Genomic DNA, 26,202 nt, shown 5'->3' with positions numbered 1-26,202 from the left:
TGCTATCAGTTAGAGTTGTTGATACTACCAGGGTATGTTCAGCTCGGCACTGACAAAACAAAACAAAACAAAAAAGCCATAGGAGCTATTAGTTGTCCTAGGAGTTTCTAGTGTTAGTGAAATAGTCAAACCAATTTGGAGAGGAATGCTGCCTTGGAAGAGAACGGAATCCTGAAGCCCCCTGAGTCTGGCTGCCTTCCCTTAGCCATTCTGCTTTCCCTTCTCTGCTGCTTCTCTACTAAGAAGCTTCCAGGCATATGACTCCATGGAAAGTGGAGAAGGGGGGCATCTATTTTTAAATTTTATTTATTTATTTGAGACAGAGTCTTGCTTTATTTCCCAGACTGGAGTGCAGTGGTGCAGTCTCGGCTCACTGCAATCTCTGCCTCCCAGGTTCAAGCGATCTTCCTGCCTCAGCCTCCCAGGTAACTGGGATTACAGGCACCTGCCACCACGCCCGGCTAAATGTTTCTATTTTTGGTAAAGACAGCGTTTCACCGTGTTGGCCAGGCTGGTCTCGAACTCCTGACATGGTGATCTGCTCGATTCTGCCTCCCGAAGTGCTGGGATTACAGGCATGAGCCACTGGGCCAAGCCTAAATTTTATTTTAAAGAGATAGGGTTTCACCATGTTGCTCAGGCTGGTCTTGAACACCTGGGTCAAGCAATCCTCCTGCCTCAGCCTCCCAAAATGCTGTGATTATAGTTGAAAGCAACCATGCCTAGCTGGGAGGTATCTAGTATGCATCAGGCCCTGCATTTAATCCTCAGAATCAACCTGTGAGGCACGTTATCATAGAATTAAGGAAAAAATTTATCCAAGTAAGTTTTCTAGCAAAAAAGCAGCACTGAAATGCATATGCATCCTGCTCTTCACAAACTTCTACGGCCTCCCTTCTGATAAACTCTACTGTTGAACTGTGGGCTTTCCAGGTCAGTCTTCTCTACTAGGTTCTGAATTCTTCCAGGCAAAGGACTTTGTCTTCATTGCACACATTAGGCACTCCACAGAGGTTAGTTATTTCTCTCCCTTTCCTAACCCCTGCTCATCACTAAACATAGGCTGGAAGATGGTTATCTAATGAAATGCTTTGCATTCTTTCTTCATCACTCGAGGATTTGTGTTTATGCCCACTTTTTATTGAAGAAGTAATATCAACACACAAGATATGAATAATACAAAGCAGTAAGTACATTAAGTGCTTAGTTCGGTGGTAGAGAAAAGGAGATTAATGAGGGCAGAAATAGACATGGTAGAAATAGATTCCATGAAAGAGGTGAGATCTTGAGCCATGGAGGATGAACAGAGTTTAGATATGAATCTGTCCTTTGAGGCCACAAACAGGCTCCTATGCCATGGCAGGACTGGTACTGGGGATATGAAATAGGGTGGGGTGAGGAATCAAGATAAACAAACGAGAGACTAGAGAAGGATATTTGGGACCAATTCTAGTGCTTTCTGTGGAAATAAGAAACCGAGGCTCAGAGCTGTCACATGAAGAACATTGAGTCCTCTTGAGCGATCATGCAGTGGGAAGAACTGACCTTTCTTCTTCCCCTAAATAATTATTTTATTTTATTTCATTTTTTTTTTTTTTAAGATTAGTCAAGTGCAGTAGTGAGGGAAGGGAGCAGAACAAGGAGTTCCATCTGTAACTGACTGTGAACAATTGAGATAACTCACTATCTTTGGACCAGCCCCCTCCCCTGTCAATGTTTTTTCTTTGAGACGGAGTTTCGCTCTTGTTGCCCAGGGTGGAGTGCAATGGTGCGATCTTGGCTCACTGTAACCTCTGCCTCCGAGGTTCAAGCGATTCTCCTGCCTCAGCCTTCCAAGTAGCTGGGATTACAGGCACCTGTCACCACGCCCAGCTAATTTTTGTATTTTTAGTAGAGAAGGGGTTTCACCATGTTGGTCAGGCTGGTCTCAAACGCTTGACCTCAAGTGATCTGCCCACCTCAGCCTCCCAAAGTGCTGGGATTGTAGGCGTGAGCCACCATGTCCAGTCCCAAATAATATTTTTTTTGGTAAGATGAATGAAGGATGGAGCCCCATTGCCAACCATCAATTAGTACATGTTTTCAATTCACTCTCTGCAAAACTCCAGTCTTCTCAGAAAGAAAATCAGTTTTTAGTGTCAGAAGGACACAGCTTTTCCTGGAGCTCTTCCAGCTTTGAGTTAATTAATCTCACGTCTAAAGCTGTGAAGTCTTATTTAACAAATCACACAAGCCTAGAGGGGTCTGGAGATAAAACATTTGGACTTGAAATGATAATACTCTCTTAAAAGATGTCTATGTGAGCAACAGGCATAGCTCAAATCTACTATAATGAAGAATTACACATAGTGCAAATTTATGACCTACAGGTCATATGGAAAGTTAGGACCTACGCCAACCATTTTAATTCTTTCAGGATGTGGGCTCAGTGTTGACGTTAAAAGGATCATAGAGAACACCCAGTTTTAGTCCTGATCTCTTGTGGTGAAGAAACTGGAACTCAGAGGTCACCCTGGATCTTATAGTTAGCGGTAGAGCTCAAATTGGGGTCTTGGCTCCAAAAACAAGTGTTCCAAACACATGAAGGTTTGAAGTAGGTAAAATGCCTACACATACAAAGGATATATCTGGAAGAAGACACAGAATGGGGGTAACTGTGGTTGTTTCTGAGAAGGAAAAATGAGTAGCCAAGAAACAGGAACAGGACAGAGATTTAATTTTCACTGAATACTTTTTTTGTACCTTTTGAATTTTGTACCATGCATATATGTTACCTAATCGAAAATTAAAAAAAAATTTTAGGAATTAAATGGAATTCTAAGTATCCATTGCTTTGTTTCCCTGCATCATATTTGTTTAAAGCATGTTTTTCTGACTCATGCTATCTCAGTATGTAAATTATTCCACAGGAGCTAGGTTAAACACTTTGGAAGTGGCGATGCCAGTTGGTTACTACTTTGTGGCTAGAACAAGAAGCCAATGCTATTAGAGAGATCCAACTTCCTGCCAACTTTGACTGTGACAGAATCTGGCAGGATAAAACCCAGAGAAACACAAATCAATTCAGAGCCAGTGATTTCATTCACTTCGGAGCAGCATATAGTCATTAACAAACCTTGATGGAAAGGTCTCCTTTTGCCAAATACCTCATCCTTCCCAAGACAACGAAAGAGGGAAAGGTGGGAATCCAATGTAATTCACTAGTAAACACCTTCAGAAGGCAGAGCCTCATGCTAGGAGATAAACCTGGCTGCCCACTGACCCCAGGGAACTGCCCAGTAGAGAGGAACATGCCTGTGACCAGACAGCATTGTAACAGTGGAAGGGCTGGCCATCTGCTGGAGCTTTTTCAAATATCATATTACAAGAGAGGATGGTCTGTGATGTATTCCGGGGAGATTTAATGCATGAATCTCATGGGAACAAGTCGGGGAACTGGGCTCAAACTTCCCAAGCTAGTTTTTCTCTGTTTCAATTTTAAATTCTAGTTGATGTGGAAAATTAGAATGTGGCATGTGTTAGATTTAAAAAAATTATAATCCTGGTACTCACTGTGCAGTAGGGGAAATACTCATTCCTTCATTGGGCATTGAGGCCCTACTATGTGGTTGGTATTGTGGAGGCTACAGAGGGGGAGATTTACGCCTTTGCTTTCCTCTTAGGTATCTATTAAGTTTGTGTACAAAAGTATTATATTAATGGCTGTTAACCTGCCAAAGTCTCTGTACTTGCTAAAGTTATCTGTACTTGCCATTTAGTCCACAGTACTTCTTCCAAATGATGCAGTTTAATAATTAAACTATTCATTAAGTGAATAGTTAATTCTTTTTTAAATTATTTATAAAGACATGGTTTCACCACGTTGGTCAGGCTGGTCTTGAACTCCCGACCTCAGGTGATCCGCCCGCCTTGGCCTCCAAAGTGCTTGGATTACAGGCATGAGCCACCACGCCCAGGCATGAATAGTTAATTCTTAAACAATTTAATAATTAAACTATTCACTAAGTGCTTAGTATACATGCCAGGCACTATGATAAGTGCTTTATATGAATTATTTCACTTAGTTCTCACATCATTCCCAAAAGGTACTTACAGAGGAGGAAATTGAACTTTACAGAGGTTAAGTAATTTGTGCTGCTCTACACGTGGTGAACAAGGATTCAAATCCAGGCTATTCATTCAACCAGTATATAATGACTGCCTATGTACCAGGCATGAAAGGTAGAGGATAAACACTGCCAGTCCCTGCTTTCCTGATGATTATGATCTGTGGCTTTTTGATTCCAAAGTCCATGGTTTTGGCAATGACACTTTACTATTTCTCTAAATCTGTACATTTTCAAAGGCGATTCCTCCTAATAGAAAACTGACACCCTGGGAGGGTGTCTTTATTCTCCAGTCTTCCTTTCCCTATACTTAAAAAAATCAAATTTCTGTTGTGTGTTCAGATCAATTCCGTGCCTTTAAGATGTATAAAAAGCATCTGGAAGAATAGGCTGTGACAAAAGACAAGGGCGCCAGCCCTAGCTAGCTCATTTACTAGCTGCCAGACCTCGGGCAAGTAACTCCTCTCAGCCTTAATTTTCCTGTCTGAAAAATGGATATATTACTACTGTATGTGCTTGCAGGGAAAACTGAGATGATAAGCCCACCATATAGTTTTCGTTAAAGGGACGCTGTGTCACGGAGTCTTGTTTGTCTAGGTGCTTCTGTAACAGTGACATTGCTTGTACGGTCGTATTTGTGCACTTTAAAAGTGTATGCAGTCTGATTGATCCCTGTGTCTCGGAATACGTGCTAAGTATTGAGCTGGTGAATGAATGAACCAACGACAAAAGGCAAGGTTTGTCTCTAAATAAGACGTTGAGATGGGGAGGCCGTCCATTTCCCAGGACATCGATACAATCCCTCCGCTAATCAAGTTAGCCACTTGAAGTTTCAGAGAACTTAAACTACAAAATGGGCAAATGAACACCTCAGGCCTCACAGCGCATTTTGAGATTTGATAAAACTCTGGATTTGAAGCCTTTGTAAAAGGAACATCCTCTCCCAACCTTGGCCCGCAGCCGGGTAGCGGAGACAGCCCACGCCCACACTGCAGAGGCCGGCGCCGAGCCGCCACTCCGCCCTCTCTTCCTGGTTTTTCCCGGTGACCCGCCTCTCCGGCGACACGTGACAGGGGTGCCCGGCCGGACTCAGCCCCTGATTGGCCGGGCTGCGGAACGCCTCGCGATTGGCCCGAAGCCGGCGGGCCCCCGCCTCCCTCCTCCTCCTCGCCGCGGCCCACGTGAGGGGGGCGAGTCACGCGATTTCCGGGAACCCGTCAGGAAGGACATAAACAAAACAAACCCGAGGCAGCATGGAGAGGGGCCGTGGCCCCTGCAGCGGAACCGGACCGAGTCCCTGAGCCGCCCCCACACCCACAGGTGAGCGCCGTCGCCCGCTGCCTGGAGTCCCCAGGGGTCTGGGCTCAGGGGACGAGCGGAGCGGGGGGCGGAGGGCCGCTTGCCTAGGAGGCAGCAGCGTCGGGGCTCTGGGCCGGGCCGGCGCGGGGCGGGGGCCGGGACCACGGCCGAGGGCGAGGGCGCGCGGGTCGCGGGCCACCGCCTGCAGGTCTCGGGGGCTCCCCTCCCCTCCCCCACTCCCGGCCCGGGACGGTTACATAAAAGCGCGGGGCGGCGGTAGATGGGACTCGCGGGAGGCAGCAGGCTAGGCCGAGGGCGGGCAGCGCCGGGCGTCCGTCTTGCCGGGCGGCCCGGCCCTTCCCCGCTGTCTCGGAGCCCCGGGCCGCTGCTGCCGGCAGTCGGCCTGTCAGAGAAGAGAGCGGGTGGGAGGGGCCCGGGAAGGGAGGGGAGGCGAGGCTGGCGGGGGAGGAGGGGAGAGAGGGGCGTGTGAGGAAGGGCCGGGGCCGCGGAGGTTGGAGCCAGGCTGGCAGGAGACTAGGAGGCGCGGGCTGGAGCTAGGGGGGTCCGAGCAGGGGTGTCTCGGGGGTAGCCGCTCCCCCTTCTGTCCCCGCCTCGGAGGCGACGGGCGAGAGGGGCCTCCCTCCCGGGATTTGTTTATATGTCTTCTCGAAGCAGCTTGAAGCGGCTCCGGGGCGGAGCCCTCGGAGTTGAGTGGCAGGTTCTGCTGTCCAATGAAGCGGGCGGACGGAGACCACTGCGCCAATGGGCTCGGGGGAGGCGGTGCTGCGGGCCCCCCCAATAAGTTAGGCTGTGCCGGAGGTGGGCCGGGCGGGGCGGCCATGTTAGATGGGAGGGGACCCGCGGTGGTGGGTCACTGAGAAGGGAGGAGACAGGGCAAAGGGCGAGGGAGCCGGGCCGGGGATGTTTCGGGTGTCCGAAGGCGAGTCCGATCGGACCAGGAAGTAGCTCAGGGGAGCCTGACCCCGACTCGCCTTTCTCCTCACACGCGCTGAGGAGGCAGGGAAGTACCGAGGGTAGTCAAGCCTCCCCTGGGGGTGGTTCCTGGGGCTAGATGGAGCTCGGTCTCGGGATTCTCCCTCTCTCGGCCCTGCGCTTCCTGACAAACCTGGCCGCCAGACCCTGTCATCGCCCTCCTTTCACCCAAGAAAGCCAGTCTTTGTGCTGTTTCTGAGCTGGCTTGAGCCTCTAAGACTACCTTAAGGAGGTACTTGAGTGACTAGCGGTCTGAATTTCTGTACCAGGCCTGAGATAAGAGACAGGCAGTGAAGGGGAAGTTTTGCTTTTCGGAATTTTGTAAAAGGAAACGGGACTAGAAAAGCCGAGAAAGTTGAGGGCTGGGCGGGGTTTCTTTCTTTTTTTTTTTTTTCCCAGTCAGGATGCCTTTTAAAGATTAGGCCCGGTGCTTGTCCCAGTCTTACCAGGAATTTGCCCGTTTTGTTCACAGGAGTTGGTAGCCCACATTAATCAGCTTCTTGAGAAAACTGAGCCCAGAGAAAGTTATTTAGGTTCGAAGGTTCTTTAGGACTTTCTCCAGCGAATACCTTGCAAGTGAAAAATAGGATCAAGGCTTGGCATTTCTTTTTTTAAAAAAGCAGAAAACGAGACTTCTGTCGTAAACTGGTTGTCACTTGATTGAACTTTTAAATATCTTTAATCTTTTAATCCAAAATAGCTAGGATATACACCAGAGGCAGGGAAAAATGGTATGAATGATTCGAAAATCACTTACTCTGTTCTAATTGTATCATGATTTTTTTCCTTTTGGCCTTGTTAAATAATTTAGATTTGTGTTAACACTGGATTACAACCTGTGGCTACATTGGTATTGTCAAGGGTACCAAGCTATTGATGCATCTTGAGTTAAGCACCTAGGCGTAGGAACATGCCTTAGATAGATCGTGCAGGGGCTAATGAAGAGTTAGCTGTATTAAGAATTTGAATTATCTTCTGTTTTATTAGCTGGAGAAAAAGAGTAATTGGCAAATGATTCATCAATTTTTTTTTTTTTTTTTTTTTTTTTTTTTGAGATGGAATCTCTCTCTGTCACCCAGGCTGGAATGCAGTGGTAAGATCTCGGCTCAGTCAAGCGATTCTCTGCCGCAGCCTCCCGAGTAGCCGAGATTACAGGCGTGTGCCCCCACACCTGGCTAATTTTTGTATTTTAGTAGAGACAGGGTTTCACTGTGTTGGCCAGGCTAAGTGCTGGGATTACAGGAGTGAGCCACTTCACCTGGCCCGATTGATCAATTTTTGTAGTACTTTGGCATGACTGACTCAGTTCTGTTAATAATGATACATAAAAACATAATCCCTGATTATTTGATAAACTTGTGTTCTTAAGTATAATTTTTACGGTAAAAAATAATATTACTTTATCAGTTTTTATTTTTCTTTCTTTCTTTTTTTTGAGACAGAATTTTGCTCTTGTTGCCCAGGCTGGAGTGCAGTGTCACGATCTCAGCTCACTGCAGTATCTGCATCCTGGGTTCAAGCAATTCTCCTGGCTGACCCTCCCAAGTAGCTGGGATTACAGGCGTCTATCACCATGCCCGACTAATTTTTGTATTTTTAGTACAGATGTGGTTTCACCATATTGGCCAGGCTGGTCTTGAACTCCTGACCTCAGATTATCTGCCTTCCTTGGTCTCCCAAAGTGCTGGGATTACAGGCATGAGCCACCACACGCAGCCTATCAGTTCTTATTTTATCAGGTGGCACTGCGCTGCTTTTGAAACCATAGCCCTTCACAGTACCGTAATTAGTTTAACAGAGGAGTATAGTGAAAATTAAAAACTTTTCATTGATACCTAGAATATTCCAGGCACTTTTCAGTGTTGCATTGGTTGATAAAGTCAATCAATTAGCATTGCTTATATAATGTCCCCTTATTCTAAGAATGGCAAATAGATTAAATAGAACTTATTTGGGTATAATTCTTTCATATGACTGGTAGATCAGCTTTGAGATTTTTAGATTCATAAACATATAGGCAGCTAAATACCTCTGGAAGAGAGTCTGGATGCTCCATTCATGTCAGGTGAAAGCAAGCTTTTTTTAAATAAAGACAATGTTCTACCTACTTTACTGGGTGGTTGGGTGGGTTCTCAAACACCAGTGTAAGAAGTAAAAGAATAACTAACATGATTCTTGGTGGTGGTTACTGAATACAAGTGACAATGAAGTACAGTGAGTTTGTATGCTGGTTATATTAACACAGCTCAGTTTTCTTTCGTTCTTTCCTTTCTTTACTTTCTTTCCTCCTTTTTGAGACAGAGTTTTACTCTTGGCCCAGGCTGTAGTGCAATGGCGTGATCTCGGCTCACTGAAACCTCTGCCTCCTGGGTTCAGGAGATTGTCCTGCCTCAGCCGCTTCACTAGTCACTGGGATTAGAAGGCGTGTGCCACTATGCCTGGCTAGTTTTGTATTTTTAGTAGAGATGGGGCTTCTTCATGTTGGTCAGGCTGGTCTCAAACTCCCGACCTCAGGTGATCTGCCCGCCTCGGTCTCCCGAAGTGATGGGATTACAGGCGTAACTCACTGCGTCTGGCCTTGTAGTTCAGTTTTTAAAAGATGAGAACTCAATTCACTTGCTTTTAAAGCTTAATTTTTGGTCAAGATTGTCATTGATATATTTATTAAAAAAAAAATATATATGTATATATTTGAGACGGAGGAGTCTCTGTTGCCCAGGCTGGAGTGCAGTGGCGTGATCCTGTCCCACTGCAACCTCTGTTTCCTGGGTTCAAGTGATTCTCCTGCCTCAGCCTCACAAGTAGCTGAGATTACAGGCATGTACCACTATGCCCAGCTAGTTTTTGTATTTTCAGTAGAGACAGGGTTTCACCAATTTGGCCAGTCTGGTTTTGAACTCCTGATCTTAAATGATCTGCCTGGGTTGGCCTCCCAAAGTGCTAGGATTACAGGCGTGAGCCACCTCGCCCCGCCAATTATGTGATTTTGAAATGAATTAGCAGTGGCTTGTTTCCATGTAGGTTTGAACTTGGACTTTTTTCGAGGAACAATTCACTGACACTTTTATTCAGTAGCTAATTTCAGGATAAACTCTTAGACTAGACATAAATTTGTCAGATAATTAGTTATGATTATTTTAAAACAGGGCTCGGCAGACTTTTATTTCTGTATAGGATCGAATAATACTGAGGCATTTTCAGCCATATTGTCTTTGCCACAACTACTCAACTTTGCAATCTGTAGCATGAAAACAGCTGTAGAAAATAAATGTATTTCTACATATTTTTGGGCTGTGTTTCAATAAAGCTTCATAAGAACAGGCTGTGCCTCTATTTGTGCTTCCACGGCTATAGTTTGTCAACCCTGTTGTAATATATCAGTCACTGAGTTTTAAGTACTTAGATGTTAAGGTATTTCAGAATGCACAAATAGACACTTTAGGTAAATTTGAGCATTTGCAGATTGTACGTGTCTCCTGCCTTGAAGAATTTTTAGTATAAGAGCATATGGCAACACTGTATTTTGTATTTTTACTTCATTTACATATAAATGTTTTCTTGAAAAGTTGTTTAAAGCAAATATTGATACAAGTCCTGTTGATTTTAGAGAAATGATTGAAAAAATTTGGCCATAAGATATGACACCTATGAATCTTAATATATTGTAAGATATGGTCCTCTTGAGGTTTCAAAGCACATTTAGCTTATAATCCTTAACAAAACTGTATAGCTGTTTCAAGAGATGATAGTCATGTGAATAGTCAACACGTCGTTCTTATATTCAAATATACAGTTAATTTAGAAGCTGTTAATACATTGAGTGCTCATTGCCTGAGATGCTTGAAGAATTACTTAAAGAGAGTAGGATGCTTTTTCCAGACTCAAAAAGATACAGATTACCTTCTCTCTTTTTCCGGGGAAAATGTCAAGTGCCTAGTGAAGCAGAGATGCAATAATCTAAAAATATACACTGGCAAATACTTAACTTTTTCATAGCTTTTGCTTTATTTTTAATGTAGTATTTCACCATTTTTGTTGACTTGGACTAGATGTCAAGTGGAAGCATAAAAGTTTAGAAAAGAGAATGTATTGACTTTTATGAACTGAAAAGCATCATGTAGCCTGCAATCTGTTTCTAGTTCTAGCTAGTCTAGGGTCTGGCTAGATGACTTCAGGTAATCTCAGTTTATTAATTTATAGTGGTAGGGATCAATGATGTTTTCCGTATCACAAGGAGATTCTGGGAAATTTTTAGTTACTGTATTCTTAAACTGTTGTACTTTGAATATACTAAAATTTTTGGTTGCTCGAAACCACCTTTCAAATCTGGATTTGATTTTCTCCTGGCTTGTCCTCTTATTAAACTGTGAGCGACTTGAGGTCAGAGTCTTGTGTTTTATTTCTGTATATTCATTGCCTCACACTGTGCCGGATACTTGATAGTGCTCTTGAACTGTTTAAATGAGTGCATGCATTGCTAAGAACTGCTTATCTGTAAGGTAATAAAGTCTACTCTTAGAGACGTTGGGCTTGTCTTAGTTAGAAAGGAGGAATTAAATCACCGTCTGTTCAAACAAAAAGCCTTCATTTTAAAGTTGATCTGTTCTTTTAAAAAATTTGGTATAGAAGCTATTTTTATGATGTTAAAAAATCTCTAATTCCTTCATTAATTTGTTTTCAGATGAACTCCATTAGTTACACTTGTTGAATACTCCTCCCAGGTGTAAAAAAAAAAAAAAGTTGTGTTTTGTTCTTTGGATTTGTCTTTAATATTTGGCAAATATGGATGGAATCTCTTTATTTTATATAGATTTGGGATAATTATTCATGTGCATAGCAGGGTCATTTTTTTCGGGGTTGGGGGGCACTGTGAAATCATTCTTGTTAGAAAGTCTGATTCACCTCTGTGGGATAGGCTAGGGTTTGGAGCGAGTTTGATGCAGGGTGCGGCAATGGTATCACCAGCCAAGACTTATATGCATTTTCACCAATTTATGACCTTTCTTCCAAAATCTATATTGGAACTCTCCTTCCTAAACAGGTTTCTAAACTACTGCTCTCCTTACTAATTCTTGCCAACTTAAATCATCCTTCACTTGTCTTTTCAACACCAAAACCACTTTTATACCTTTTGTTATCAAGTCATGTTTTAAATTATATTTGGGTATTACCGACTTTGACAATTTCCTATGAAATCCTCACAAAGTTTGCTGCTTTCTTTTTTTTTTTTGAGATGGAGTCTCACTCTGTTGCCCAGGCTAGAGTACAGTGGCATGATCTCGGCTCACTGCAACTTCTGCCTCCTGGGTTCAAGAGATTCTCCTGTCTCAGCTCCCCACCACACTCAGCTAATTTTTTTGTATTTTTAGTAGAGACGGGGTTTTGCCATGTTGACCAGGCTGGTCTTGAACTCCTGACCTCAGGTGATTCACCCACCTTGGTCTCCCAAAGTGACGTGAGCCAGACTGCATTTGGCCTGAGGATTTCTTTTTCTTAATTTTTAATTTCTTTTTTTTCTTGAGACGGAGTTTCGCTCACTACCCAGGCTGGAGTGCAATGGTGCGATCTTGGCTCAGCGCGATCTCGGCTCACCGCAACCTCCGCCTCCTGGGTTCAGGCAATTCTCCTGCCTCAGCCTCCTGAGTAGCTGGGATTACGGGCACGCGCCACCATGCCCAGCTAATTTTTTTGTATTTTTAGTAGAGACGGGGTTTCACCGTGTTGGCCAGGATGGTCTCGATCTCTTGACCTCATGATCCACCCGCCTCGGCCTCCCAGAGTGCTAGGATTACAGGCTTGAGCCACTGCACCCGGCAATTTTTAATTTCTTAAATTTTTTTTTCTTTTTTTTTTTTGGAGACGGAGTCTCGCTCTGTCACCCAGGCTAGAGTGCAGTGGCACAATCTGCTCACTGCAACTTCCACATTCTGGGTTCAAGCAATTCTCCTGCCTCCCAAGTAGCTGGGACTACAGGTGACTGCCACCAAGCCTGGCTGATTTTTGTATTTTTAGTAGAGATGGGGTTTCATCTCAAGTGATCACCCACCTCGGCCTCCCAAAGTGCTGGGATTACAGGTGTGAGCAAATGCACTGGCCTAAATTTTTTTTTCTTAAAGACCAGTGTGATAGTAAAGCTTACTGTTCTTTTGTCCTCTGGTTTTCTTTAGATTCTTGTTGTGTACTTGTTTTCTTCAGTGTAATGTTTTGTTTGAGGGTTTGAGGTGTTCCTTTTATTTTATAAAAGCAGTTCCTTCTTTGGCTGCTACACACCACTCCTGATAGAATTGCTGCCTTCTCTATTATAGGTTAGTCATTTACTGAGAAATTTAAAGCATTACAAAAATAAAACTTTTAAAAAGGTCCTTAATGATAAGGGGAGGATCTAGGAGTAGGGTAGATGTACTTTTGAAAAGATTCACTGCAGAATTTCTTAATACAGCAGGGCTTCTAACATCCTACTTGTGTGGTATAAACAAGGTAGACTTGTGCAGTTGTTGTTGTTTGAGATAGGGTCTGTCACCCAGGCTGAAGTGCAGTGGCACATTCACAGCTCACTGCAGCCTTTACTTTCCAGGCTCAAACAATCCTCCTGCCTCAGCCTCCCGAGCAACTGGCACTATGGGTGTGTACCACCACACGTGGCTAAGTTTAAAAATTATTTGTAGGGTTAGAGTTTTACTATGTTGCCCAGGCTGGTCTTGAACTCTTGAACTCAAGCGATCCTTCTGCCTCAGCCTCCCAAAGTGTTGGGGTTACAGGTGTGGGCCGCTGTGCCCAGCTGCACAGCATTTTTTTTTTTTTTTTTGAGATGGGGTCTCACTCTGTCACCCAGACTGGAGCGCAGTGGCGTGATCTCGGCTTACTGCAGCCTCCCCCTCCCCGGTTCTTGCAATTCTCCTGCCTCAGCCTCCCGAGTAACTGGGACTACTGGTGCATACCACCACTCCTGGCTAATTTTTTGTATTTTAATAGAGACGGGGTTTCACCGTGTTGGCCAGGCTGGTCTCCAACTCCAGAGCTCAGGCAATGCACCCTCCTTGGCCTCCCAAAGTGCTGGGATTACAGGCTTGAGCCATCATACCCAGCCAGTACAGTTTTTAAACTACTTTTTAGTAAGGTTTTCATCTTTACTGTTGAATCCTCTACTAAGAGTTCATAGACTAGGAGAAGAGATACACATCACAACCCAATGTTATGATAGTTTTTCAGAACAAAATGTTCTGAAAATACAGAAGAAGGACTGCTAACTCTGCCTGGAGAAAGTTGAATATTCATAGAAAAAGTGGTGTTCGAACTTAGTTTTGAAGATTAGTGAAGGAAACATTCTAGTACAGTTGAAGTGTAAAAGATGTGTAGTGTGGAGTTGGGTATGAGATGGTTTGAGTGAAGGTAGAGGTGGGAGGGAAAATGGAAGAGGAGGAAACTGATTTATAAGATTCAGGAGGAAATAGGGGTTTTTTTGCTTTCACTTTGTCCTCGAATTCTCTTTAGTCTGTTCTACGCTGTCATGTCTCCATTCTTTTTTCTCTGTAACTCCCTGTACCTCTTACTTTGGTTGATTGGTCTTTTCCTCTAGTGTTTCATTTTCTTTTAGTCCCACCTTCTCTCTTCTACTGTGTTAGTACTAACGTACCTTTCATTCTGACTCTATGTGTCTTTTGCCTTTATTTCACCTCACACCCTCTCTTTATTCCCTTTGGGTTATATTTCTTTCTTTCTTTCTTTTTTTTTTTGGGGGACAAGATTGTGCAGTGGCACAGTCATGGCTCATTGTAGCCTTGACCTTGGACTCAAGTGATCCTCCCACCTCAGCCTCATGAGTAGCTAAGACTACAGGTGTGTGCCACCATGCCTAGCTAATTTTTTTTTTTTTTTTTTTTTTTTTATTGTAGAGACAGAGTTTTCTCGTATTGCCCAGGCTGGTTTTAAACTCCTGGGCTCAAGCCATCCACCTCCCTTGGCTTCCCGGAATGTGTGGATTACAGGCATAAGCAACTGCACCTGGCCCCTTTGGGCTTCTCTTTGCCCCTACCTTTCCCTTTCATTTGCTGTATTATTATTTTTTGTTTTTTTGAGATGGAGTTTTGCTGTGTTACCCAGGCTGGCCTCAAACTCTTGGCATCAAACAATCCCATCTCAGCCTCCTGAGTAACTCAGGCTGCAGGTGTGTGCCAGCTCTCATTATGTTTTATTTAAAAGCAAAACAAAATAAATTATTACATATTATCTGCTTATATTGTATATAAATAACAATATAAGTTGATTCCCTCTTGGAAGTCTTGTAAGATCAACTAGTTTTTGATACCTGTCCAAATACTAATTATCCATTTTTGTGAATTTCTTTTTATGAAGCATTTTCCTTTGTATTCAAAGATGTTACTTCTTTGAAGGCCACAGTGTAGAATGTGACTACCTGTGTGCCCTGTTTTCTATTTCTTACCTACCTAGAAATTGTTCTATAATAAAGTCTAATTTACCTTTTTCCTAAAGTTTTCCTAAGCTTTCCCAGGTAGTAGTATTCTCGGTAGTTGTCTATTGTTTTTTAAACACCTCTTTTTAAAATTCAGCTTTATTGAGTTATAATTTACGTAAAAGAAAATTCAGCCAGTTTTGAGTTTTGACAAATACATGGTGTTATCTAATCACTGTTATACCTCCAACATTTTTATCACCACAGAAAGTTCCTTATGCCGCTTTCATTCAGTTCTCCCCTTGCCTTTGGCTCCAGTCACTGGTTCGCTTTGTACCACTATTGTTTTGTCTTCTCTGGAATCTCATATAAATCTAGTGGTATAATGTGTTGTCTTTTGAGTCTGACTTTGTTAACAGTAATTTTGAGATACTCATATTGTGTCATGTATTCGTTGAGTCTTTTTTTTAGACAGGGTCTCATTCTGTTGCCCAGGTTTAGTGCAGTGGCACCATAATAGCTCATTGTATCCTTGACCTCCCTCCTCAGTGATCCTCCCTCCTCAGCCTCACGAGTATCTGGGAATACAGGTGCCCACAACCATGCCTGACTAATTTTTGATTTTTTGTGGAGATGGGATTTTGTCATGTTTCCCAGGCTGGTCTCAAACTCCTGGTTTCAAACAATCCTTCTGCCTCAGCCTCCCAGAGTGCTGGGATTACAGGGGTGAGCCACCTTGCTCAGCCTGAGCCACCGTACTTGGCCTTTGTCATTGTATGCACATACCACAATTTGTTTATCTGTCTACTAGTTGATAGACATTTGCATTGCTTCCAGATTTTAGGCTATTATAAATAAAACTGCTGTAAACATTCATTTACAAGTCTTTTAGATATCTTTTTCAACATTAATTGCATTTTATTTGGAAGTTGAGTTGCATAGCCCTCAAAAGTGAACACCCTGGAGTAAGCAACATTCACAAATAGGCATTTTGCTTGTTCTGTGGTTTTGAGCATCTTTCAGCTTAGGTTCTTCATCTGTGAAATGGGACTAGGTGGAGATTCAAGCAAGCTAGAGAGCACAGGCCAATTTAAAGAGGATAACTCTTACTCAGGTCAAGTGATCATCTTTCTGGGAATATGTACCCAATGTCAGATCTAATTTTTTTCCCCCAAAAGAGTGGTATTTGAGATCAGACATCAAATTTTACATGAAATTTCACATGAAATTTAAATACTGGCAGTTAAAATTTAAAAAACACTAATGCGTGGGCTGAACACGACTGATTTGTGGGCAGTGATTTCTTGCTGTAGTCTAGTTTGAAACCTCTGCCTTACATCTTAAGCTAGTTGTGTCTTCTGTTTTAAAATGTGTATCCTCCCTGTGGAGTGTACTTGTTAGATCCTTTTTACCTTAATTTTATAGCTTAGCAGGATAACTTGCTGGTTCTCAAAATTCCCAAGCTAAAAACTAATGAATTACTGTAAATTTTATTCTTTCCTCTGATTGGAAGGATATTAAGAATACTGAGTACTTGATAGAGGAGTGGAACTAGGTTCTGGGTACTTTATCAACTTCTCTGATAGCTACTGGTTCTGTTCAGTGCTATGTTTTCTCAGCAGTTGGAATAATCTCCCTCACTTGTTTGATTTATCTTAACACTTTTGAGACAAGTATGGTACAGATTAAATTCTGCGTGTCTCTTTTTTAGAAACTATGCAAGGTATTATGGATGTACACATAAATTTTATATCATTCTGTTCCCTCAAATTGTCTAGAACTGTATGGTGAAGCTAGTATGATTAACTATGAAAAAGTGATAAATTATATGTAATTGTTTGAACAATAAAGAACAGTAATCTCTCTAAAGAAGCCTTTTCCCTTTTATCTGCTACTTCTTTATTGTGTATAAAGATGACTAGTTTGCAGCTTTATGAATTACTTTGTGAGTCCAGAGATTCTTTTGCTGATTAAACCAGCATAATTGACATTCACCCTCATAAGGCTGGGGGCAAGGGTGTTAAGTGTCCTGTGTTGCCTGAGTGTTCCATATCCACCCTGGTTCTAGCTTGGTGGAATGTGGAATTTAGACAGTTTAGGATTCTGAGTTGAGTGTGGGTTTATACCTTGATAGCAGCAACATCGAGGAATGTTATATACCAAGGAATATATCTGAGAATAAAAATAGCCACCATTTATTGAATGTCTGTTTTGTGCTAGGGCTAGATACTTTATATATTGTTTTATTGTGAACCACAATATCCCCACAAAGTAAGGGGGAATTTTTGCGTTTACATGTAGAGTAAGGCAGGCGAGAGTCTGGAATGAAATTCTTTTTTTAAAAAAAAGTGTATGTATTTTTTGAGACAGAGTCTCACTCTGTCACCCAGGCTGGAGTGCAGTGCCGAAATCTCCACCTCCCAGGTTCAAGTGATTTTTCCATCTCAGCCTCCTGAGTAGCTGGGGTTAGAAGTGTGCGCCACCACACCCAGCTAATTTTGTATCGTTAGTAGAGACAGGGTTTTCACCATGTTTGCCAGACTGGTCTCAAACTCCTGACCTCAAGTGATCCACCCACCTTGGCCTCCCAAAGTTCAGGGATTACAGGCGTGAGCCACCACTCCTGGCCAGGAAATTAAAAATATTCACTTATAATGCATAACCTTCTACCTAGAGTTTGTTCCTCATAAAGCAAGCCTTTTAGGAATATTAGAGCCAAAGAGGCACCAGACTTTTCTCAGTGTTAAAAGAGATGACTGCAAAACCATGTTCAAATAACCTCTGTACTGGCCATTAAATAGTTTATGCTGGTATAGCTGTTTCACACAGTAGGAAGGAATTTGAATAGAATTTGAAAATTGTCTCTAGTATATGTTCATGCTGCTTTTGAAAAGGTGCCAAACCTGAGAAAGGAGGAAGGAAACAATTTTTTTTTTTTGAGACAGAATCTTTTTTTTTTTTTTTTTGTGACGGGGTTTCGCTCTTGTTACCCAGGCTGGAGTGCAATGTCATGATCTGGGCTCAACGCAAACCCCGCCTCCTGGGTTCAGGCAATTCTCCTGCCTCAGCCTCCTAAGTAGCTGGGATTACAGGCACGCGCCACCATGCCCAGCTAATTTTTTTTGTATTTTTAGTAGAGACGGGGTTTCACCATGTTGACCAGGATGGCCTCGATCTCTTGACCTCGTGATCCACCCGCCTCGGACTCCCAAAGTGCTGGAATTACAGGCTTGAGCCATCGCGGCCGGCTTGAGACAGAATCTTGCTTGTAGTCTAGGCTGGAATGTAGTGGCTTGATCTTGGCTTACTGTAACCTCTGCTTCCCGAGTTCAAGTGATTCTCATGCTCAGCCTCCCAAGTAGTTGGGACTACAGGTGTGTGCTACCACGCCTAGCTAATTTTTGTGTTTTTAGTAGAGACAGGGTTTCGCAATGTTGGCCAGACTGGTCTTGAATTCCTGACCTCAAGTGATCTGTCTGCCTTGGCCTCCCAAAGTGCTGGGATTATAGGCAGTGAGCCACTGTGCCTTGCGCATACCATGTATTTTGAAGAAGAGCTCAAATCTTTGATAACAAGAGCACCGAAGTTGTTAGAGTGTGTGAAGAATGTCTGGTGTCACTGGAATCCTGCTGTGTTTCTGTGCAGCTGCTATTTTTTTTTTTTTTTTTGAGATGGAGTTTTGCTCTTGTTGCCCAGGCTGGAGTGCAATGGCGCGATCTCGGCTCACTGCAACCTCCGCCTCCTGGGTTCAGGCAATTCTCCTCCCTCAGCCTCCTGAGTAGCTGGGATTCCAGGCACGCACCACCATGCCTAGCTAATTTTTTGTATTTTTAGTAGAGACGGGGTTTCACTATGTTGACCAGGATGGTCTCGATCTCTTGACCTTGTGATCCACCCGTCTCGGCCTCCCAAAGTGCTGGGATTATAGGCGTGAGCCACTGCGCCTGGCCGTGGCTGCTATTAATTGTACTGTTCTCTGTTTAACATGTTATAGATTTCTTCAGAACAGCTTAGAAAACGAAGTGGTTATTTAAAATTTAAATCGTTAACATCTGAAACAAAAATAATTTGTTTTAATATGGTGAGTTTGGACAAATCTCTTATTCTTGCTGTACTTTTTATTTATTAATGTACAAAGGGTTTGACAGGGACTGGGGGATAGAGGTTATCCTGATACTATAACTACTTTACCTAGATATTTTATCAAAATACTGGTACTTGTTACTTCACCAAGTTGTTTTATCAGATGACAGGATATAGCAATGTACTTTAATCTGTAAACAGCTACACAGATATAAACTGAGTATTTTGTCCCCAGTGGTAACCAAGGTTGGCTGGGTTTAGAAATGCATCCCTTGGTTCTGTCTGAAATTGTTCTACACTCTTATTCTTGTGCTCTGAACAACTTAATTGACAGATATCAAGGCTGCAGAAAGCTTCCAATACCTTGCAGTTGATAGTTTTCAGAAATAAAAAGTAATCCTTCCCATTCAACTCAGATTAATCCAGATACTTGATTTTATAGTCTTTTTTTTTTTTTTTTTTTGGCCAAGCTAACACCTGTAATCCCAACACTTTGGGAGGCTGAAGTGGGTAGATCGCCTGAGCTCAGGAGTTTGAGACTAGCATGACCAACATGATGAAACCCCATCTATACTAAAAATACAAAATTAGTTGGGTGTGGTGGCTCAGGCCTGTAATTTCAGCTACTTGGGAGGCTGAGGCAGGAGAATGGCCTGAACCCGGGAGGTGGAGGTTGTAATGAGCCAAGATCATGCCATTGCGCTCCAGCCTAGGCAACAAGAGTGAAATTCTGTTAGTCTCAAAAACAAAAAACAAAAACAGATAGTTTTTTCCTTATTGGTTCCTAAAGGGCTTTGATTAAGCTCCCATATGTTGTCTCTGTAGCCAGAAGATTAAATAAAGTTGGATAGAAACCTTTGGAAAGGAATTGAACAAAATTCTCACTGAGAGTTCTTTAGTCTTCCTGTAACATGGCATTCTAAGGAGAGATCACTTTTGAGATTTAGTATATTCTCTTAGCTTTTTAAGATTCTCAGTAAAATGTGGTTTAACTCTATTTTTGTGGCAGACCTAATTCACCTCCCATATTTTTCATTTTAAAAAATTTTTATTATTTATTTATTTTTATGTTTTCTGAGACAGAGTGTCTCTCTGTCTCCCAGACTAGAATGTAGTGGCACGATCACAGCTCACTCATCTCACTGCAATCTCCATCTCCCGGGTTTAAGTGATTCTCCTGCCTCAGCCTCCCAAATAGCTGGGATTACAGGTGTGCACCACCATGCCTGGCTAATTTTTGTGTTTTTAGTAGAGAGGGGGTTTTGCCATGTTGGCCAGACTGGTCTTGAACTCCTGACCTCATGTGATCTACCTACCTTGTCCTCCTAAAGTGTTGGGATTACAGGTGTGAGCCACTGCGCCTGGCTACCTCCCATATTTTAAAAACTCTCTGAGCGTGAGAATAGAAGACTATTGGATGGATCAGGTATACAGAGTTTGCAAGGTGGTATGGCAAAAGGATCACAACTCCTTACAAAGTTATTGTAAGTAATGCTTTGGCTAGGAAAATGATCGTTTTTTACCCAATCTGAGGGAAAAGTTACAACTTCGTCCTCCTTACTTTTCTCTTTTCCCATCGTCCTTCTTTAAAGACTAGCAGCAGCAGAATTTGGAAAGTAAATAATAAGGATGTTTTGCTGATAATCGTGGCATAAAGTGTAATTATCTATTTTGAATTTTACTTGCCTATTTCTAAATTTTGGAGTCTAGAGAACTGCTATCAAGGATAAAGTATAGTGATTCCTCCTGTAGTTTTGGTTACAGGATTCATATTACATAATAAAAGGAGAACTTGAGCCCCACTTTTCCCCCAGTGTGTCCCTTCCATAGGCAACCTCTGCTGCTTCAATGTTTTGGAGACTTTGGGATATCTGATATCAACTGTACCGTGAAAATAGGTAGTGGCCTGACTTAGTAAGCATCTGAAGGACTGTTTTGTTCTACTCTTGCAGGGTAGAGTACTTTTCAAAAGGGAAGAAAGGGAATTATTGAGCAGGACATATGAAGTATAGCAGGATGGACAGAATATGAGGCAGATGGGTCCTAGTTTGCTAAAGAGCCTGGCAGTCTGATGAGTTGTCTTTCTTGCCAAACAAGGGAGTCACGTGGTGTATACACATTGTATAACCTTTTAAATCACCAAGTTCACCTGCCCTTCCTGCCTCCCTGTTTTCTTATCTCCTTGCCTCCCTTCTTCACTTTCCTTCTTTTCCTACCTCCTCATCCCTACCCCTCTCTTCCCCCGCCCTCCTTCCTTTCCCTTTCCTGCCTTCTTTCCTGCCTTCCTGCCTACTTCCCTGCCTCCTTTCCTTTACCTTCGGTCTTAGTCTGTTTTCTGTTGTTATAACGACATATTGGATAGTGGATAATTTTAAAGAAAAGAGATTTATCGGCTGGGTGTGGTGGCTCATGCCTGTAATCCAAGCACTTTGGAGGCCAAGGTGGGTGGATCACCTGAGGCTGGGAGTTCAAGAACAGCCTGACCAACATGGTGAAACCCCGCCTGAAAAAAAAAAAAAAAGAAAAAAAAGAAAGAAAAAGAAAAGAAATTAAAAAAAGATTTATCGCTGGGCGTCGTGGCTTATGCCTCAAATCCCAGCATTTTGGGAGGCTGAGACAGGAGGATCACTTGAGCCCATGAGTTCGAGACCAACCCGGGCAGCGTAATAAGACCCTGTCTCTACAAAAAAATGTAATTAAGTAAAAAGTAAAAAAAAAAAAAAAAAAAAAAAAAAAAAAAAAAAAAGATTAGTTTGGCTCACGATTCTGAAGATTGGAAAGTCCGAGAACATGACACTGGCATCTGTTGAGGGTCATCCCATAGTAAAAGGCGAAGGGTGAGTGCACATGAGACAGAGGAGGTTGAATTGAATTTATTTTTTTCTATCAAGAGCCCATTCCTGTAACCAGTGATAATGTCATTGATACCTGTCTCTTAAAGGCCAGTACCATTAGGATGGCAGTTAAATTTCAAGCGTGTTTTGGTGGGGACAGTCAAACCATAGCACCTTCCTTGCTTGTCTTCCTTTCTTTCCTTTCTTCTTTCAACTTTACTGAGGATTAAGTCTTAGGAGAAATTATTTATTTATTTATTTATTTTTTAAAGACGGGGTTTCACCATGTTGGTCAGGCTGTTCTTGAACTCCCAGCCTCAGGTGATCTGCCCGCCTTGGCCTCCAAAGTGCTTGGATTACAGGCGTGAGCCACCATGCCCAGCCGAGAAATGATTTATTTAAATTAGGGATCATGGCCAAGCACAGTGGTTCTCACCTGTAATCCTAACACTTTAGGAGGCCAAGAAGGTCATATCACCTGAGATCAGGAATTCGACACCAGCTGGTGAAAACTGTATTAAAAATGCAAAAAATTAGCTGAGTGTGGTGGTGCATGCCTGTAATCCCAGCTCTCAGGAGGCTGAGGCAAAACAATTGCTTGAATCTGGGAGGTGGAGGTTGCAGGGAGCTGAGATTACACCACTGCATTCCAGCCTTGGGGGATGGGGGTGGACAGAGTGAGACTGTGTCTCAAAAAAAAAAAAAATTAGGATTAAGAACAGTTTCTTCGGCCGGGCGTGGTGGCTCAAGCCTGTAATCCCAGCACTTTGGGAGGCCGAGGCGGGTGGATCACGAGGTCGAGAGATCGAGACCATCCTAGACAACATGGTGAAACCCCGTCTCTACTAAAAGTGCAAAAAAATAAGCTGGGTATGGTGGCACGTGCCTGTAATCCCAGCTACTCAGGAGGCTGAGGCAGGAGAATTGCCTGAGCCCAGGAGGCGGAGGTTGCGGTGAGCCGAGATCGCGCCATTGCACTCCAGCCTGGGTAACAAGGGCGAAACTCCGTCTCAAAAAAAAAAAAAAAAAAAAAAAAAAAAAGAACAGTTTCTGCCTCTTAGAATTGTGGATCTGGTACAGTTCAAAGACAACAGAGAAAGGACCAAGACCTCTGATCACATGAAAGAAATGAGCATGAACCAGCAAAGGTTAGGAAAGATCAAAGTAGACCATAGTATATTAACTATACAGCAGTATGAATTTATTGGCATTTCTCTTTTTTGCGGTGGCGGGGGGAGATGGGAGCCTCATTCTGTAGCCCAGGCTGGAGTGCAGTGGCACGGTCATGGCTCACGGCAGCCTCCGCCTCCCAGGTTCAGGCGATTCTCCTGCCTCAGCCTCCCAAGTAACTGGGATTATAGGCACCTGCCACCATGCATGGCTAATTTTTTGTATTTTCAGTAGAGATGGGGTTTCACCATGTTGGCCAGGCTGGTCTTGAACTTCTGACCTAAGTGATCCGCCTGCCTCAGTCTCCCAAAGTACTAGGATTACGGGCATAGGCCACTTCGCCTGGCCTATATTGGCATTTCTTACCTAAAAAACTTAAAATTGTTATGGTAAAAGGTACATAAAATTTACTATTTTAACCATTTTTAGCTGTACAATTTTATGGCATTAAGTACATTGATAGTATGTTGTAATTATCACCACTGTCTATTCCAGAACACTTTTTTTTTTTTTTTTTTTTGAGACCGAGTCTCACTCTGTTGCCCAGGCTGGAGGGCAGTGGCACAGTCTTAGCTCATTGCAACCTCTGTCTCCTGGATTCAAGTGGATTTTCCTGCCTCAGTCTCCCAAGTAGCTGGGACTACAGGTGTGAGCCACCATGCACGGCTAATTTTTGTATTTTTAGTAGTGACAGGGTTTCACCATGTTGGCCAGGCTGTTCTTGAACTCCTGACCTCAAGCAATCCACCTGCTTTGGCCTCCCAAAGTGCTGAGATTACAGTTTTGAACCACCACACCCGGCCTCCAGAACACTTTCATCATCCCAAACAGAAACTATGTACTCATTAAATAATAACTATCCCAGCCCTTAGTGACCGCTATTCTACTCTCTTTCTCTATTCGAAGCACCTCACATAAGCCTAACCATACAGTATTTGTCCTTTTGTGTCTATGTATTTTACTTAACATAATGTTTTTAAGGTACATTCTTATTGTAGTATGTGTCAGAATTTCATTCCTTTTTTATGGCTGAATAATATTCTGTTGTATTTTGTTGATCCATTCATCTTTTTGTGGACACTTGAGTTGTTTTTTTACCTTTTGGCTTTTGTGCATAGTGCTGCCATGGACCTGGGTGTACACATATCTATTTGGGGCCCTGCTTTCAACTCTTTTTAGGTATGTACCTAGGATTGGAATTGCTAGGTTATATGGTAATTGGATTTCGCTTTTTGGAGAAATAACAAACCATTTCCCGCACCAGCTGCACCATTTTACAGTCCTACCAGCAGTGCGCGAGGGCTCTGATTTCTCTATATCCTTGCCAATACTTGTTATTTTCCATCTTTTTGGATAATACCCATCCTAATTGATGTGTCAGAAATGTTTTAACATTTACTCTGATGAATGTTACATGACTCAGAAGAGCTACTTACTGTTGTGAGGAGCCAGTTTCCTTAAGTTACTAAAAGGTGCCAATGGCCTAAGCCAGTTTCATATAAAAGGGGAGCTGCAGGGATTCTGGCCATCATATACAGCATCCGCTTATTCATAAAATACTCACAGTTAAAAGAGGTTTATTTATTTCTTGATGTGAACTTTTTCTTTATATGTGGACTCAGGGATTAGCTGAAACTCTCAGATTCAGAAAGAGCATAATTTAGGAGCTCTTGAATATATGTAAGCTGCCAGGACACACCAGTCAACTCTTGGGTTTGACTTTTAAAGTTTTTATTACTTATTTCGGCAGTTCTAGGGATGAGCTTTTTGGAAGAAGATTATCTTACTTTGTCTTTTGTCTTGTGTAGCATACGTAGTAAGCCTCAATATATGTTCAAACAAAGGAAACAAAACAAAACAGAAACAAAACCAAAAAACCCAGGGTAAGACCTAGCAGAAAGAGACTGTATAAGAATTTGAAGCTATGGCTATCTTCAGGTGGTACCATTGCAGCCAAAAAATCATGTGTTCCTCCTCATTGCTTTAGCCATCTAGGATCTAGTTCTGTTACAGGAGTGTCTTTCTCTGCCTAACAGCTTCTGTTGTTTATTTTTGAATGAGCTCAGGTACAGGAAATCTATTGATAAATAATATTTCTAATGTACCACAGTCCTGCCTTGAAAAACTCATAAAAACTTTATTGGGAGTAGGGTGTGGTGGCTCACTCCTGTAATCCCAGCACTTTGGGAAGCTGAGGTGGGTGGATAACCTGAGATCAGGAGTTCGAGACCAGCCTAGCCAACATGGTGAAACCTCGTCTCTACTAAAAATACAAAAATTAGCTGAGTATGGTGGTGCGTGCCTGTAATCCCAGTTACTTGGGAGGCTGAGGCAGGAGAATCACTTAAACCTGGGAGGCAGAGGTTGCAGTGAGCCAAGATCATGCCATTGCACTCCAGCCTGGGTGACAAGAGTAAAACTCCATCTCAAAAGAAAAAAACAAAAATTGTATAGGTAACTGGTGAACCAGTGCTGTGAATCAAAGAAGGTAACAACTAGAGGAATTTAGCCTTTCCCTTTCCCTCCCAACTTCTCTGGAAGAAATACAGATCTTGAAGTAGGCTTCAGGGCAGGGTGGAAGATTTAATGATCAAATAAATTTAGGAAATGGGTTCTGGTATACTCACCTTTCGGTGATTTATAAAACACGTTAACACAGTATTTCCAAGAAGTCCTGTAGTAAAGGCAGTATACAGCTTTGTTTAATGTGTTTTTCAAACCTCACGACCCTTTTGTTGAGTAACCATTGAATATTCTTTGGAACAAATATTCCTTGGTTCACACTTTGGGAAATTAGATGACTGCTTTTTAAATTTAATTTTATATTTATTTTTATTTTAAAAAATAAAGACAGGGTCTTGCTGTTTTGCCCAAGCTGGACTTGAACTCCTGGGCTCAAGCAATCCTCCTGCCTCAGCCTCCTAAGTAGCTGGGACTACAGGCATACACCATGGTGCCAGGCTACTAGACCATTGCTTTTGATGTATTTTAATAGCAAAGCTTCAAGTAAAATAGAGATATTCTTGAGTGCAAAGAAGTGTAAAGGCATCCTGAAAAGCTAGTTGTTACACCTTCCTCATCATTGTTATTATTCTGCTTTCTAAATATTAATGTGCCCTTTGCATATGGTTTGCTGGTACAGGATGTAGTTTTTGAGTAGTGTATATTTATGGAAGATGCTATGTAATGGCAATTTCTATAGAAAATTTTTTTCTTCTTTTACTTTTGGGTGGGCAATTTCGTTGTTTGTGGTTGTGTCGCAATACATGTTTTGGAAGAGTACTAAGCTAAGCATTTCTAAAAGATG

At 42.6% G+C, this 26,202-nt stretch overlaps 1 protein-coding gene across 3 annotated transcripts in view; it reads left to right on the top strand.

Moving 5' to 3' along the window:
* Positions 1-5,292: 5,292 nt before the first annotated feature.
* The window catches only part of CREBRF (CREB3 regulatory factor), a 75,364-nt gene continuing 54,454 nt past the window's right edge, over positions 5,293-26,202 (top strand). The window contains exon 1 of one of the 3 annotated variants that reach the window (XM_074390414.1): positions 5,293-5,426. The gene's annotated coding sequence lies outside the window, so the exon portion shown is untranslated. Of the gene's footprint in view, positions 5,427-6,298; positions 6,631-26,202 lie in introns of those variants that run through there. The other 2 variants (XM_039460590.2, XM_003936142.4) reach the window with 2 other exon arrangements.

This window comes from Saimiri boliviensis, chromosome 20 (genome assembly GCF_048565385.1).
Source record: "Saimiri boliviensis isolate mSaiBol1 chromosome 20, mSaiBol1.pri, whole genome shotgun sequence".
NCBI lineage: Eukaryota > Metazoa > Chordata > Mammalia > Primates > Cebidae > Saimiri > Saimiri boliviensis.
The sequence above is the reverse complement of the archived record's forward strand: the minus strand, read 5'-3'. Positions and strand labels throughout refer to the sequence as shown.